The following is a 16,945-nucleotide window of genomic DNA, read 5'->3' on the forward strand; positions in this document are numbered from 1 at the left end:
AAGGACCAGTGCGGCTGAACCGCCATGATGGATACTGGTCAGGTGATCCCGGCGATCAAAGGTGATCGGGATGACGACCATGGATTGGATTTTGGGGCGACTAGCTCTATCGCATAGACGTCCCGGAGCGCGCGCTTGCGCTCCCTCTTAGGGATGTGTGTGGCATATATCATGTTCACCGTTTTGACCTGAGGGGGAAACTTCTTTTGTCCCCCTGTGTTCGGTTGTCGGGGCTCCTCGTCATCGTCCTCGCTTTGCGATCCCTTTTCCTTGTTCTCTGCATTTAACTTGCCGGCCTGTTTAAAAACCCAACAATCTCTGTTGGTATGGTTGGTGTTTTTTCCGAGGTGTCGTGGATTTGGCACGGACGATCAAGTATGCGGTCCAAGTTGGATGGTCCCTGATTGTTTCTTTTATATGGCTTCTTCCACTGACCGGACTTGGAGCCACTAAATCCGGCATTGACTCTCGTGTCATCGATGTTGTAGCCATTGTTTCAGCGTTTGTGTCTGTTGTGTCGGATCTTGCCATTGCTATTTTTGCCCTCGGAACCGCCTATTTCGTTTGTTGTGTTTTTGCTACGGGCCAGCCAACTATCCTCACCTGCACAGAAGCGGTTCATGAGTGCCGTGAGGACTTCCATGGACTTAGGCTTTTCCTGGCTGAGGTGGCGAGCGAGCCATTCATCACGGATGCTATGTTTAAAGGCCGCTAGGGCTTCGGCATCTAGATAGTCGACGATCTGGTTCTTTTTAGTTAGGAACCTAGTCCAGAATTTCCTGGCTGACTCTCGAGGCTGTTGGACTATGTGACTTAAGTCATCGGTATCTGGTGGCCGGACATATGTACGTTGGAAGTTGTCAAGGAAAGCTTCTTCCAAGTCCTCCCAGCTGCCAATAGAATTTTCAGGCAGACTGTTTAGCTAGTGCCGAGCTGGCCCTTTGAGTCTTAGTAGGAGGTATTTGATGGCGTGAAGGTCATCCCCGCGGGCCATGTGGATGTGGAGAATAAAATCCTCGATCCATACCGCGGGATCGGTTGTTCCATTGTATGATTCGATATTTACGGGTTTAAACCCTTCTAGAAATTCATGATCCATTACTTCGTCAGTGAAGCAAAGAGGGTGTGCGGCGCCTCTATATCGGGCCACGTCGCGACGTAGCTCCGACGGAGTCCGTCTGTGGTTTTCGGCCCGGGCGTGACTAGATTTGTCACGTCCGAATAGATGGTTGTCGCCGCGTGTCGAGGCACGTCCTCGCAATCCGTAGATCGATCTTGTATGCCCTGCTCTACTATCCAGGTCCTGCCGAAGGTCGTATGTATAACCCCGAGCTGTTTTATCCCTGCCTTTACAGCGAGGTGGGGCAGGCTGGTGTTCGGCTTGAGTTGCCGCTTTATCCCGACCCCATGGTGGTCGGTCAGCCGCATTGCGCGATGATGGTACGGGCTCCAGCACCTCGTCATCGAACTGAGGTAGCAATTTGCGCTTTGGATAACTTTTGGCTGGGCGCTTAAGGATGTATTCTTCGGCTGCTAGGACATCACTCCATCTATCGTTGAGCAGATCTTGGTCAGCTTGAAGCTGCTGCTGCTTATTTTTCAGGCTCCTTGCAGTGGCTATTAGCTGGCGCTTGAAGCGCTCCTGCTGGAGAGGTTTCTCAGGAACGATAAAATCCTCGTTGTCGAGGCTCACCTCCTCCTCGGAGAGCGCATGATAACTACCGTCCTTCGAGTCTTCATCTATGGCCTGTTCATCACGGCTGCCTTGCCCATCTTCCCGATCATCTTGTTCGGAGGTTGCCTCAATAGGGTCTTCATTGTCTTCGGCATCGTCCAGAGTGTTATTTTCTCCGATGCCAGTATTGCTGTCTTTTGAACGACGTGACTTAGAGCGGCGCCGAGGACGTCGACGTTTGAGCTATGTCTCAGGAGGTTTATCCTCAACTGGATCTTTTTTATCATCGTCGTTAGTTTCTTTAGGTGTATCCACAATGTACACATCGTACGAAGAAGTGGCCGTCCAGCGTCCAGTGAATGGCGGGTTTTGGCCCTGCTCCTCATCGGCATCGTCGTCCGTACCGTCGATGTCTTCGGAGCCGTAATCAAGCATGTCGGTTAAGTCCTCGACAGTGGCTATGAAGTGGGTGGCGGGTGGGAAGCAAAATTCTCCATCGTCAGCCCCTAGTTCAAACCGGACATAGTTCGGCCGTGAGTCCCCCGCCAAGGACAGGTTCTTTAATGAGTTTAGCACATCGCCAAAAGGCGAGTGTTGGAAGATGTCTGCGGCGCTGAATTCGAAGATCGATAATTGATCAAGTTCGGCGTCCGCGAACGCACACGGTTCAGAACTTACAGCCGTAAACGAGTCCGGAGTTCCGGTGATACAGATATCGCGTGAGGTTAAGCCTATGTGCGGCTCCAACACCGCGGAATCTGTGGCCTTAGTGGCAGGGTTGAGCTTCCCATCCTTGGATGGCACGATCTACTCCGGATCTAAGGCTGGAGCAGTTACAGGAGCTATCTCCTGGATGTGGTCCGATGACAGATTTAGGTCATGTTCATCGAGGTGACAAGGAGCGGCCTCCGCGGTCTCGAATCCGTCGAAGATCAAATCTCCACAGATGTCCGCGACGTAGTTCAACTTTCCAAATCTGACCTGATGGCCAGGGGCGTAGCTATCGATCTGCTCCAGATGGACAAGCGAGTTGGCCTGCAGTGCCAAGCCACCGAATACGAAGATCTGTCCGGGGAGAAAGGTCTCCCCTTGGACAACGTCGTTGTAGACGATTTAAGAAGCCATCAAACCTTTTGGGGATGGCACAGTGGAACTCTCAATGAAAGCACCAATGTCGGTGTCAAAACCGGCGGCTCTCGGGTAGGGGGTCCCGAACTGTGCGTCTGAGGATGATGGTAATAGGAGACGGGGAACACAATGTTTACCCAGGTTCGGGCCCTCTCTATGGAGGTAATACCCTACTTCTTGCTTGGTTGATCTTGATGAATATGAGTATTACAAGACTTGATCTACCACGAGATCATAATGGCTAAACCCTAGAAGTCTAGCCTATGTGATTATGGTAATGAGTATCTCTTCTCCTCTGGACTAAGCCCTCCGGTTTATATAGACACCGGGGGGATCTAGGGTTACACAAGGTCGGTTACAGAGAAAGGAATCTACATATTTGATCGCCAAGCTTGCCTTCCACGCCAAGGAGAGTCCCATCCGGACATGGGTAGAGTCTTCGGTCTTCGTATCTTCACGGCCCATCAGTCCGACCCATGGCTAACATGCCGGACGCCCGAGGACCCCTTAGTCCAGGACTCCCTCACCAGCTCCCGCTACTTCTCTTGCTCCAGGTCCCCGAGGTGGTACTGCTGCATCACCCAGTTGGTCCTCTACTGGTCGAAGTTCTTGTTGGTGTGCAGCACCAGAACCTTTTTGCTGCCCGTCTGCCGGCCGTTGACCATCACTGGCAAGGTATTGCCGGTCTTGTGCCACATCGCGTGCATGCCGCACTCCGACTGTATCTTGCGACGTGTCCACGTGCCCCTTTTGAACACCCCGTAATTGCGCAGGAAGAAATTCTTGCTTAGGCCACTCAGGGTGATACCTGCAGTATTGTCGAATTCAGGTTTTAGTGTACGTAGTTGGTATTTTCATAACATCTTTGGCATGTTGCAGTCACTTGTTTCACTTTTATTAACTGTCAAATTGTAATTGCTTCACTAGGTCTGCGTCTAAAAAGAAAAATAGAGCTATAAACAAAGGAATATGTTTGAGCAAGTAGACGGCCGATCGGTGTCTTACCTTGAAGTTTCTCAGGATAGGTGTAGCATATGCTGTGCTCGCTGTTGATGGTTGGTATGAACAAATCGATGAGAGGGTGAGATCTCGCGCTGTTAGCACTCACTTTGGCCTCAAGGTGCTCGATCAGCTCCTGATCCGTGGGATCGAACTTGATGACAGCCGGCAGCACCGGCCAATCCTTCTTGGACTTGCATCGGTTAATTCTAGTTATATGGTACTCAATGTATGATGACTGTTTTAAGTGAATGATGAAAGATTTCGACAGATAAGTGGTAGTACTCCACATCTGAAGTCCACAATACCCGAACACGCCGCCGGGATTCTTGTGTCACCACACGCGCAGCGTGTTGTCATGTCAATTCAATGTGAGGACATGATGAATAATTTGACCGACGTATACTAGTACTGCTACTGTACTACTTACTAGTGGTCTTTAGTGTCACATTTTAACCATAGGTTTAACTAACAAATGTCAATGCATGTCACCGAAAATTATTCCATTGGAAACTATGTTCAAATACGAATAAAATGATATAATTTTTTGTGACATGCATTAACATTTAGTTAGTGAAATTTATGGTCAAAATTTGACACAAATTACCAAGGGGACCAGTAAACCAGGAGGGAGGTAGTAGTACGAGTAGCACAATATACGGTATAGAGGACTAGTAAAAATTTAGAAATGGTGTAAGAAGTTACAAGGCTGTGCGACAGACTTTGTAGGCTACATGAGTAACACAAAATATAATTCCCATTGGACAACACTTTCACCAACAAGTACACACTTGAAGCCTAATTGATATATATATATATATATATATATATATATATATATATATATATATATATATATATATATATATATATGGCTTCTGCACAACATCTCCATCATCATTATCAGTACATCCTACGCAGGTGAGTTAGGATGTACTTGATCCCAGAAAGGTATCTATCCTTCAAACCGGAGGAGTGCTTCAAACTAACAACAGTACATAATAGCCAACAAAAGAGGGTCATGCTACAGCAGCAGGATACATGGCTCAGTCTAGATATCAGTATGAATCAAGTTGTGCATATTTGCTGTTGGCATGAACCACATCGCCGCATGTCGGGTTTGCAAAAGCCATCCATCGCATGGAAGCTTGATGCCTTTCACACACTGAAGATTATCTGGCAAAAAGATGTGTCGACGAATCTCTGGATATGGTGATTCATGAAACCCATGGTATGATGTGTAAACACAGTTCCCCCTGGCGAATGGAAGTTGCATAGCACGGTAATCATCGCCGGTGATATGATCAATGATTGGTTGGATGATCGCATAATTGAGCCCGAGGAACATGGAGTGGTTGCCGAGGCTGTAAACCCACCTCCAGTTGAATACGCCTGGCCCAACAAAGCTGGGATCTTTCTTGAACACGAAGCAGCCATAGCCATCAATGTCACGAACGCCCCAGGCATTGTACTGCATGTGGTTTGATGAAATGGTTTGGTCAATTTGGTACGTGCAAATGAGCATCAAATGACCGCCGTCAGTTGAACGAGGGAGAAACCACCACCCATCAGCTGGTATGATTCCAGGTCCTGGAATTTTGAAGGCCGGCGCATTTGCGTCTGCTGCAACAATTAAAATTGGAGACCAAAAGGATAAAAATAACCAATCATGTTCAGAGTATGTGTGGAATTAAGATTATTATAACAGTGACACATATCAGAGACAGAGAATTGCAATGCCGTGGTCATAATCATACCCCAAGTTAAAAAAATAAGCCAATGGCTTTCATATTCTAGCAATATATCATGGTTCAAACATCATGTAAGAATGAGAGGAAAACAGATATGACAGGGCCTACTCATATTCTACCATAGCACTTACTATAGTTACCATATCAACTCTAAGCAATAACATGCGTTGTTATAAAAATCCTGGAAATGAGGTTATTCTCATAATATCTATTCTAACAATCATTAGATGACAATTGTTCTCATATCAACTCTAACAATAACATGTGTGGTCATAAAAATCTAGGAAATGAGAGGAACATATAACAATGATGTGGTTATAGACATACTATATATTCTAAATTTGTAACAATGAACAGGCAGTCATATTCTTAAGGTAAAGATGAGATGAGATAGAACAATTACACGACCATAGATTCCACTAGTATAGGCAGCCAATCTGTACGTCGACCGCATAAACGATGCCATCATGCACTATAACATCAGACAGAAGTGTTGGGTGAATAGGATTGACGATGAGCCATAACCATGTATGACGACCGGATTCCAGATAGACTAATCCCATGTTGAACACGGCAATGAGCTTGTAAACCATATAGTCTTCTGATGATGTGGGCACTTCGCAGATTACAACCTTCAGCAAACAGAGGTCGAGCCAAAAGCTCGACGCGTCTCGTGCGTAGTAGGTAGGAGTGTCCGGCGGGCCGCGAGGCTCAATGGCGGCGGTATCCAACGATGGAAGGGTGATCTCTTGCTGGGTGTAGATATCCACGAGACGCCACGGACTACTGGATTGGTGGATGAGGATGATCCAGTTGGCCTTCATGCCCGCCCAGTAGTGGCCGCGCATGAAGGACAGGTGGACGGGTAGTGGTAGCATGTCGAGGGGCACCACGGCAACCTCCGTAGGATCGTCAAGTCGGTGTCCGGGCCACCTGCGAGGATCGGGCATCAGCAAGCAGGGTGTCTTGAAAACAGCTGGCCGGTTGCAGATGCATAGACGGTACAAAGACACCGAGCATGCGGCCAGACGGACGGTGCTGAGCAGGTCCATACGATCATAGATCTGCTCCAAGAGAACATCGGGGAGGGAATTCCAATCAAGGTTGTGCGTGTCAGTCGGTTTTGCCATAGGGTTTTTAGGGCGCTGAGTGACTGGGGTTTTCGATGCCTGCGAGGCAGCGGGGAGTGGATTCGGGCGGGCGAGTGAAGAAGATGGCGTGTGTGGCCGAGCAGTGAGCGGGGGAATATGGTACGCGCGAGCTACCAAGCAAGATGGCGCAGGCGGGCGAGCAGTGAGCAGGGGGAAATGGTGTGCGTCCGACGATGGGGAAGAGAGGAGGAAGAAGAAGAGAGGAGGAAGAAGAGTGAAAGACGGGGAAGAAAGTGCATTAAATCTCAATTCTACTAGTACTACTACCAGGATATACCGTCGTTCGGAGTGTAAATAGTTACACAGATGACATGTGGGTCTACCTCAAGAGGGCCCATAAGTCAGTTAATGGAGGAGAGAGGTGCGTAGTCGTATTTGCGGAAGCGTGCTACATTGGCAAACATGATGGCAGTACTGGGTAAGGCTGATTTAGTAACACCAACACACTGGTTCAGCTTATTAATCAAGTGTCCCATCTGCTGCAGCGTGTATTGTCACTTCACTGTGAAGACTAGTTGAATAGTACTCTCTGACCGAGATGGGGAATAATAGATCGCGAAGACTTCCTATCTATAGTATCCATATGCATGTGCACTCGGGCCCCTCCCAATGCTCCGCCTTGTAAGGCTGCCATGTAGGCAAAAATTCTGATGTGGCGAGGTCATTAAGAGGAGAGATAAGTGTGGTGACCCCAGTACTAAGCGCGAGAACCTAGACAAAAGACATAAATGGAAGAATCCCACCAATGCATGAAGAACTTTAGTTAAAAAATCATTAAATAAAGGATGCTTAGCACCAACAAGTTAAGCACCTTTACATGTAAGCATTGGGAGCTTTAGTTGCTAAAGTTTTTAATGTGCTTAGCACCACATGTAAGCACCGATGCATTGGAAGTAGCCTCATCTTGTCCAACAAGATGAAACATTGGCCAAGGCACCCGACGCCAATAATGTAGGAGTACTAGTACTACCTCCTTTCCGGTTTATAGGGCTCAATTCAAAAATCTTATCAACCAAGGTAGATGATGAGTCGTGGAATAATTTTTTTAGTTTGCAAAACACTCAATCAATGCACTCGTTTTCTCAAAAAAATTATGTTTACCAATGCATTAATTTTGTGTCAAACTTTGACCATCTACTCCCTCCATCCAGGTGAATAAGTCATCTTTGGTTGTGCACCGTGACCCAGGAGGGAAAAACAAGAGAACTTAATGTTTATTTGCTACTCCCTCCGTTCCTAAATATTGTGTTTTTCGACATTCAAATGGAATACAACATATGGATGTATATAGACATATTTTAGAGTGTAGATTCACTCATTTTGCTCCGTACGTAGTCACTTGTTGAAATCTCTAGAAAGTCAAATACTCCATGGGAAAAGAGGGAGGCTTTTACTCCGTATTTGGGAACAGAGGGAGTATCACAATATGGATGGAACAGAGGAAGCTTGAAATATGAACATGTCAATGGGAGGGAGTAAAAGCCTCATGCATGCATGCATGCAACATGCAACACCCACACGTACACATGGACGCACGCGACACTCACGCACCCATGTGGCACACAGCACGCGATGCAACACACACGCTCATGCTCAAGTGCTCAACCTACTCCCTATGTCCGTGAAAGACTGTACATTTAGAGACTTACACATTGACCAGGGCATAATTAACGCCCAAAAGTAGCAGATTTATGTGTGCATGCGACTATTGAGAGAAGAAGATTAAATGAAGGTTGTTGCATGCTGTAATTAAGGATAGACATGTAGCCTATAGCTAGAGCACAAGTTGGTGCATTAGTCAATCAATATCGATTTTAGATTAAAGGCTAAATGCATTGTAAGTGTGGATGTACACTCTTTGTTTTTTAGCCGATGTACACTCTTTGTTGGAAGACCCAGGGAGCACGCGTGCATGCACTCACATACACAGCCAGGGTGGTTCGCGCGCAAGGGTCGGACTCCTGTCGTGCCCGCGTAAAGTTTTGTTCAACTGATTTCTTTGCTCTGCCAACTGACAGGGGGGACCCAGAAACCAGGTGACAATTTAACCAGTCAACAAAGTGCCACGTCGACTATGTGGCCGGTCAGTAGGGTGCAATATGGTGCTCTACGATGAGCTAGTGATCGTATAATCACCGCAAAATTATATATAGTGACCGTAAAGAGCATACTGTTACATACGTTGACCACCAATGTATTTTTCTCGTTTCAAATTAAGCCATATTAACCGGAAAGGACTAGTACTTGTACTGCTTTGATGTGTCCCGTCAACTCGCTGAACGTGGAGAAGCTTGCTTACTACGCCTCTACCTCGCCCACGCGTGCGGTGGCTCACGGGACGAGGAGAGGGTTTTGACTATAGTGCCCTCTCCCTCTCCCTCTCGCTCGCCCTCGCCCTCGCGGTGGACGTGCAGCTGTTCAATCGGTGTCAGATTGCCAAAAGCATATTGTACTGTAGTATCATCATTGTTGGACCTTCGGAAGAGGAGAAGAGCCAAGTGCAAGGTTCACACGAGTACGAACTGTTGAACCTCTCGGAGAGGCAAAGAGCCAAGTGGAAGGTTTTATAGGAGTTGTCGTCCTAGTAGGAGTATACTACAACTATAGCGAATGATGCTACTGTATGATGCCGCCACGTCACCTATATCCAAAGCTGTGCCACCTTTTTTTCTCAAAGAGCGTGTTGGTGCCCGTGCAGGAACCACACAAGTTGCACGTACACATAACACATTTACTAGTAATAAATTCTAAAGGACAAATTTCGATATGCCACACAAGTTCATCTCCAATTCATGTGATAAATTTGTGCACGACTAGTCTACATATATTCACAGCGCTACCGTTCACAATTTACCATACCCCACTTACACGTTATAGATGGGCTACATGTCCTCCTCCAGGTTCCAGTCCCAGGTGTTCTTCATCGATGGCACGATCCATAGTGGTGGGCAACGGGAATCATTGTCGCAGCTTTCTAGTCCGGTCCACACGATGGAGACTCATCCAAGCTGAAGTGGCATAAATCAGGGATAGCGTGTCCCAGCATGTCATTCATCCGGCGGTGCGCACTAAAGACACAACCATGCTTCATGAAGGCAGGCCTTCGGTGTCATGCACGGAAGGTGGCATCCGCTTCACAATGGGGTAGCTGTCCCCAATGAAAAGCGAGTACTCTCCAAGAGTGTTCCTCGGCACCCACGTGGCATCATGGGGGTCGAACTTGGCGCCGTTCATCTGGTACACGCGGCAACTCAGATCTGGACACATGGTGACGTACACAGTCAAGGTCCATGCATAATAATGTTCTGCTCAAATATGGCGGTCAGTAATACTATGCAGCAAATAGTACTACTCAGGTATAGAGGAAGTAAAATAACCAGCTTATTATATATAGCCACTCTTGGCTACATGGATGAGATAGTAAGACATGGAAAAACAAAAATGGTGGCAGCTAGTGGGTTCAAGTCTTCAAGGGCCTAGCTAGCTATACGCGTCCTCCAAGATAAGAAGTACTCCTACTAGTAGTAGTAAGTAGTACAACAACGAAAGAGAAGGCGAGAGGGTTACAAAATATAATACTAAATGGAATACCTGGGTAGATGGTGACGGTCCGATCGTGGTAGATTGTGTGACCATGTTGCACATCAGTGGTACCATGGGTAATGACTGCTAAGATAGTTGATCCCAATATGCCAAAGTCAGCTACAAGGTTCCAGGTTCGACAGAATCGCGGATGCAAATGCACATCCAGGATCGACGATCTTATTTTGATCGGGGGATGACTGGTCCCTGCAAAATAATGGAGTACCATTAGAGATGCAAATGATGGTTTGTGCATTCCGTTTGTAATCTCCTGTACCGTAGGATGGCAACCATATGAAACAAGTCCCCTGGCTTGTCACGGCGAAGATGCGGCCTAGATGGAACATGGCATCTTCGAATGTGTAGGGGTGCAAATCTGCCGCGGCCAACATGCGCCAGCCTCTGCCCTGTCTGCAGTTACTGCCTCTTGTATTGATGGCAATCCTTATGTCGAACACCGCGAGGAGATAGTAATCGTCGTTGGCGCATCGCTTTGTCGGCGGGTCCGCAATTGCTATCTTCTTCAATCTCATGTTGGCATCATCATACGTATTCAAGCCCCGCCAGTCTGGAAGGCCGATCCCAATGGTGGAGAAGGGGTCTACGGGAACGGCCGCACTGCTGTGGATGTTGTGCAAAATGATGGTGGTATCCGGCCGGAGGTATGCAAGCCAATCTTTGTTGGCACCGACCCAAACCTATATATAAGACGGTGGGCAGCTTAGAAATTATGGTATGGAAAAGGAATAACTAAGTACTACATGATCAAACTCCATGACTGACCTACTCATCAGACAATATCCGACTACCTCTCAACGTCGGCAACTCTAGCGGAGTCAACATGCAACCATGGCCAGGGAGCAGTGTACTGTTCGAAGGATTTGATGGAAATATGCCGTAGAGGCAATAATAAAGTTATTATTTATTTCCTTATTTCATGATAAATGTTTATTATTCATGCTAGAATTGCATTAATCGGAAACATAATACATATGTGAATACATAGACAAACTGAGTGTCACTAGTATGTCTCTACTTGACTAGCTCGTTGGATCAAAAATGGTTAAGTTTCCTAGCCATAGATATGAGTTGTCATTTGATCAACGGGATCACATCATTAGAGAATGATTTGATTGACATGACCCATTCCGTTAGCTTAGCAGTTGATCATTTAGTATGTTGCTATTGCTTTCTTCATGACTTATACATGTTCCTATGACTATGAGATTATGCAACTCCCGAATACCAGAGGAACACTTTGTGTGCTACCAAACGTCACAACGTAACTGTTTGCTTATAAAGGTGCTCTACAGGTGTCTCCGAAGGTACTTGTTGAGTTGGCATAGATCGTGATTAGGATTTTTCACTCTGATTGTCGGAGAGGTATCTCTGGGCCCTCTCGGTAAAGCACATCACTATAAGCCTTGCAAGCATTGTAACTAATGAGTTAGTTGCGGGATGATGCGTTACGGAACGAGTAAAGAGACTTTTCGGTAACAATATGAACTAGGTATTGATATGCCGACGATCGAATCTCGGGCAAGTAACATACCGATGACAAAGGGAACAACGTATGTTGTTATGCGGTTTGACCGATAAAGATCTTCGTAGAATATGTGGGATCCAATATGAGCATCCAGGTTCCGCTATTGGTTATTGACCGGAGACGTGTCTCGGTCATGTCTACATAGTTCTCGAACCCGTAGGGTCCGCACGCTTAAAGTTCGGTGACGACCGGTATTATGAGTTTTTGTGTTTTGATGTACTGAAGGTAGTTCGGAGTCCCGGATATGATCACGGCCATGACGACGAGTCTTGAAATGGTCGAGAGGTAAAGATCGATATATTGGACCACTATGTTTGGACACCGGAAGGGTTCCGGAAGGTTTCGGGCATATACCGGAGTATCGGTGGGTTACCGGAACCCCCCGGGGAGTTTATTGGGCCTCATGGGCCCTAGTGGGAGAAAAGGAGGGGCGGCCAGGGCAGCCGCGCGCCCCCTCCCCCTCTAGTCCAAATTGGACAAGGAGGGGGGGCGGTGCCCCCCTTTTTTCCTTCTCTTCCTCTCTCCCTTCCTTCCCTTCTCCTACTCCTACTTGGAAGGGGGAATCCTACTCCCTGTGGGAGTAGGGCTCCTCATGGGGCGCGCTTAGGGAGGCCGGCCTCCTCCCCCTCCTCCACTCCTTTATATACGAGGAGGGGGGCACCCCTTGGAGACACAAATATTGATCTGTTGATCTCTTAGCCGTGTGCGGTGACCCCTCCACCATAATCCACCTCAATAATATCGTAGTGGTGCTTAGGCGAAGCCCTGCATCGGTAGCATCATCATCACCGTCATCACACCGTCGTGCTGACAAAACTCTCCGGCGAAGCTCTACTGGATCGTGAGCTCGTGGGACGTCATCGAGTTGAACGTGTGCTGAACTCGGAGGTGCCATACGTTCGGTACTTGGATCGGTCGGATCGTGAAGACGTTCGACTACATCAACCGCATTGTGCTAACGCTTCCGCTTTCGGTCTACGAGGGTACGTGGACACACTCTCCCGTCTCGTTGCTATGCATCACCATGATCTTGCACGTGCGTAGGAATTTTTTTGAAATTACTACGTTCCCCAACAGTGGCATCCGAGCCAGGTTTATGTGTAGATGTTATATGCACGAGTAGAACAAAAGTGAGTTGTGGGCGATACAAGTCATACTGCTTACCAGCATGTCACACTTTGGTTCGGCGGTATTGTTGGATGAAGCGGCCCGGACCGACATTACGCGTACGCTTACGCGAGACTGGTTCTACCGACGTGCTTTGCACACAGGTGGCTGGCGGGTGTCAGTTTCTCCAACTTTAGTTGAATCGAGTGTGGCTACGCCCGGTCCTTGTGAAGGTTAAAACAACACTAACTTGACGAACTATCGTTGTGGTTTTGATGCATAGGAAAGAACGGTTCTTGCTCAGCCCGTAGCAGCCACGTAAAACTTGCAACAACAAAGTAGAGGACGTCTAACTTGTTTTTGCAGGGTATGTTGTGATGTGATATGGTCAAGACATGATGCTAAATTTTATTGTATGAGATGATCATGTTTTGTAACCATGTTATCGGCAACTGGCAGGAGCCATATGGTTGTCGCTTTATTGTATGCAATGCAATCGCCATGTAATTGCTTTACTTTATCACTAAGAGGTAGCGATAGTCGTAGAAGAAACAGTTGGGGAGACGACAACGAGGCTACGATGGAGATCAAGGTGTCGCGCCGGTGACGATGGTGATCATGACGGTGCTTTGGAGATGGAGATCACAGGCACAAGATGATGATGGCCATATCATATCACTTATATTGATTGCATGTGATGTTTATCCTTTATGCATCTTATTTTGCTTAGATCGACAGTAGCATTATAAGACGATCTCCCACTAAATTTCAAGGTACAAGTGTTCTCCCTGAGTATGCACCGTTGCGAAAGTTCGTCGTGCCGAGACACCACGTGATGATCGGGTGTGATAAGCTCTACGTTCACATACAACGGGTGCAAGCCAGTTTTGCACATACAGAATACTCGGGTTAAACTTGACGAGCCTAGCATATGTAGATATGGCCTCGGAACACTGAGACCGAAAGGTCGAGCGTGAGTCATATAGTAGATATGATCAACATAGTGATGTTCACCATTGAAAACTGCTCCATCTCACGTGAATATCGGACATGGTTTAGTTGATATGGGTCACGTGATCACTTAGATGATTAGAGGGATGTCTATCTAAGTGGGAGTTCTTTAATAATTTGATTAACTGAACTTTAATTTATCATGAACTTAGTACCTGATAGTATTTTGCATGTCTATGTTGTTGTAGATAGATAGCCCGTGCTGCTGTTCCGTTGAATTTTAATGCGTTCCTTGAGAAAGCAAAGTTGAAAGATGATGGTAGCAATTACACGGACTGGGTTCATAACTTGAGGATTATCCTCATTGCTGCACACAAGAATTACGTCCTGGAAGCACCGCTAGGTGCCAAACCTGCTGTAGGAGCTGAAGCGGATGTTATGAATGTCCGGCAAAGCAAAGCTGATGACTACTCGATAGTTCAGTGTGCCATGCTTTACGGCTTAGAACCGGGACTTCAACGACGTTTTGAATGTCATGGAGCATCTGAGATGTTCCAGGAGTTGAAGTTAATATTTGAAGCAAACGCCCGGATTGAGAGATATGAAGTCTCCAATAAGTTGTATAACTGCAAGATGGAGGAGAATAGTTCTGTCAGTGAGCATATACTAAGAATGTCTGGGTATAACAATCACTTGATTCAACTAGGAGTTAATCTTCTGGATGATAGTGTTATTGACAGAATTCTTCAATCACTGCCACCAAGCTACAAGAGCTTTGTGATGAACTATAACATGCAAGGGATGGATATGACGATTCCCGAGCTCTTCACAATGCTAAATGCTGCGGAGGTAGAAATCAAGAAGGAGCATCAAGTGTTGATGGTCAACAAGACCACAAGTTTCAAGAAAAAGGGCAAAGGGAAGAAGAAGGGGAACTTCAAGAAGAACGGCAAACAAGTTGTTGTTCAAGAGAAGAAACCCAAGTCTGGACCTAAGCCTGAGACTGGGTGCTTCTACTGCAAAGAGACTGGTCACTGGAAGCGGAATTGCCCCAAGTATATGGAGGATAAGAAGGATGGCAAGGTGAACAAAGGTATATGTGATATACATGTTATTGATGTGTACCTTACAATTCTCGCAGTAGTGCCTGAGTATTTGATACTGGTTTTGTTGCTAATATTTGCAACTCGAAACAGGGACTACGGATTAAGCGAGGATTGGCTAAGGACGAGGTGACGATGCGCCGGGGAAACGGTTCCAAAGTCGATGTGATCGCGGTCGACACGCTACCTCTACATCTACCTTCGGGATTAGTTTTAGAACTGAATAATTGTTATTTGGTGCCAGCGTTGAGCATGAACATTATATCTGGATCTTGTTTGATGCGAGACGGTTATTCATTGAAATCAGAGAATAATGGTTGTTCTATTTATATGAGTAATATTTTTATGGTCATGCACCCTTAAGAGTGGTCTATTCTTTTTGAATCTCGATAGTGGAGATACACATAATCGTAGTATTGAAGCTAAAAGATGCAGAGTTGATAATGATAGTGCAACTTATTTATGGCACTGCCGTTTAGGTCATATTTGCGTAAAACGCATGAAGAAACACCATTCTGATGGACTTTTGAAATCACTTGATTATGAATCACTTGGTACTTGCGAAGCATGCCTCATGGGCAAGATGACTAAAACACTGTTCTCCGGAAGAGTGGAGCGAGCAACAGATTTGTTGGAGATCATACATACTGATGTATGTGGTCCGATGAATGTTGAGGCTCGCGGCGAGCATCGTTATTTTGTCACCTTCACATATGATTTGAGCAGATATGGGTATATCTACTTGATGAAACATAAGTCTGAAACATTTGAAAAGTTCAAAGAATTTCAGAGTGAAGTGGAAAATCATCGTAACAAGAAAATAAAGTTTCTACGATCTGATCGTGGAGGAGAATTTTTGAGTTACGAGTTTAGTCTTCATTTGAAACAATGCGGAATAGTTTCGCAACTCACGCCACCCGGAACACCACAGCGTAATGGTGTGTCTGAACGTCGTAATCGTACTTTACTAGATATGGTGCGATCTATGATGTTTCTTACTGATTTACCGCTATCGTTTTGGGGTTATGCTTTAGAGACGACTGCATTCACGTTAAATAGGGCACCATCTAAATCCGTTGAGACGACTCCTTATGAACTGTGGTTTGGCAAGAAACCAAAGTTGTCGTTTCTTAAAGTTTGGGGCTGCGATGCTTATGTGAAAAAGCTTCAACGTGATAAGCTCGAACCCAAATCGGAGAAATGTGTCTTCATAGGATACCCATAAGAGACAGTTGGGTACACCTTCTATCACAGATCCGAAAAGGGAAGCCTTTCGTTGCTAAGAATGGATCCTTTCTAGAGAAGGAGTTTCTCTCGAAAGAAGTGAGTGGGAGGAAAATAGAACTTGATGAGGTAACTGTACCTACTCCCTTATTGGAAAGTAGTTCATCACAGAAACCTGTTCCTGTGACACCTACACCAATTAATGAGGAAGCTAATGATGATGATCATGAAACTTCAGATCAAGTTGCTACTGAACCTCGTAGGTCAACCAGAGTAAGATCCGCACCAGAGTGGTACGGTAATCCTGTTCTGGAGGTCATGTTACTAGACCATGGTGAACCTACGAACTATGAGGAAGCGATGATGAGCCCAGATTCCGCAAAATGGCTTGAGGCCATGAAATCTGAGATGGGATCCATATATGAGAACAAAGTGTGGACTTTGGTTGAATTGCCCAATGATCGGCAAGCCATCGAGAATAAATGGATCTTCAAGAAGAAGACAAACGCTGATGGTAATGTAACTATCTACAAAGCTAGACTTGTTGTGAAAGGTTTTTGACAAGTTCAAGGAGTTGACTACGATGAGACCTTCTCACCCATAGCTATGCTTAAGTCTGTCCGAATCATGTTAGCAATTGCCGCATTTTATGATTATGAAATTTGGCAAATGGATGTAAAGACTGCATTCCTGAATGGATTTCTGGAAGAAGAGTTGTATATGATGCA

The sequence above is a fragment of the Aegilops tauschii genome, chromosome 2 (genome assembly GCF_002575655.3).
Source record: "Aegilops tauschii subsp. strangulata cultivar AL8/78 chromosome 2, Aet v6.0, whole genome shotgun sequence".
Taxonomy (NCBI): Eukaryota; Viridiplantae; Streptophyta; class Magnoliopsida; order Poales; family Poaceae; genus Aegilops; species Aegilops tauschii.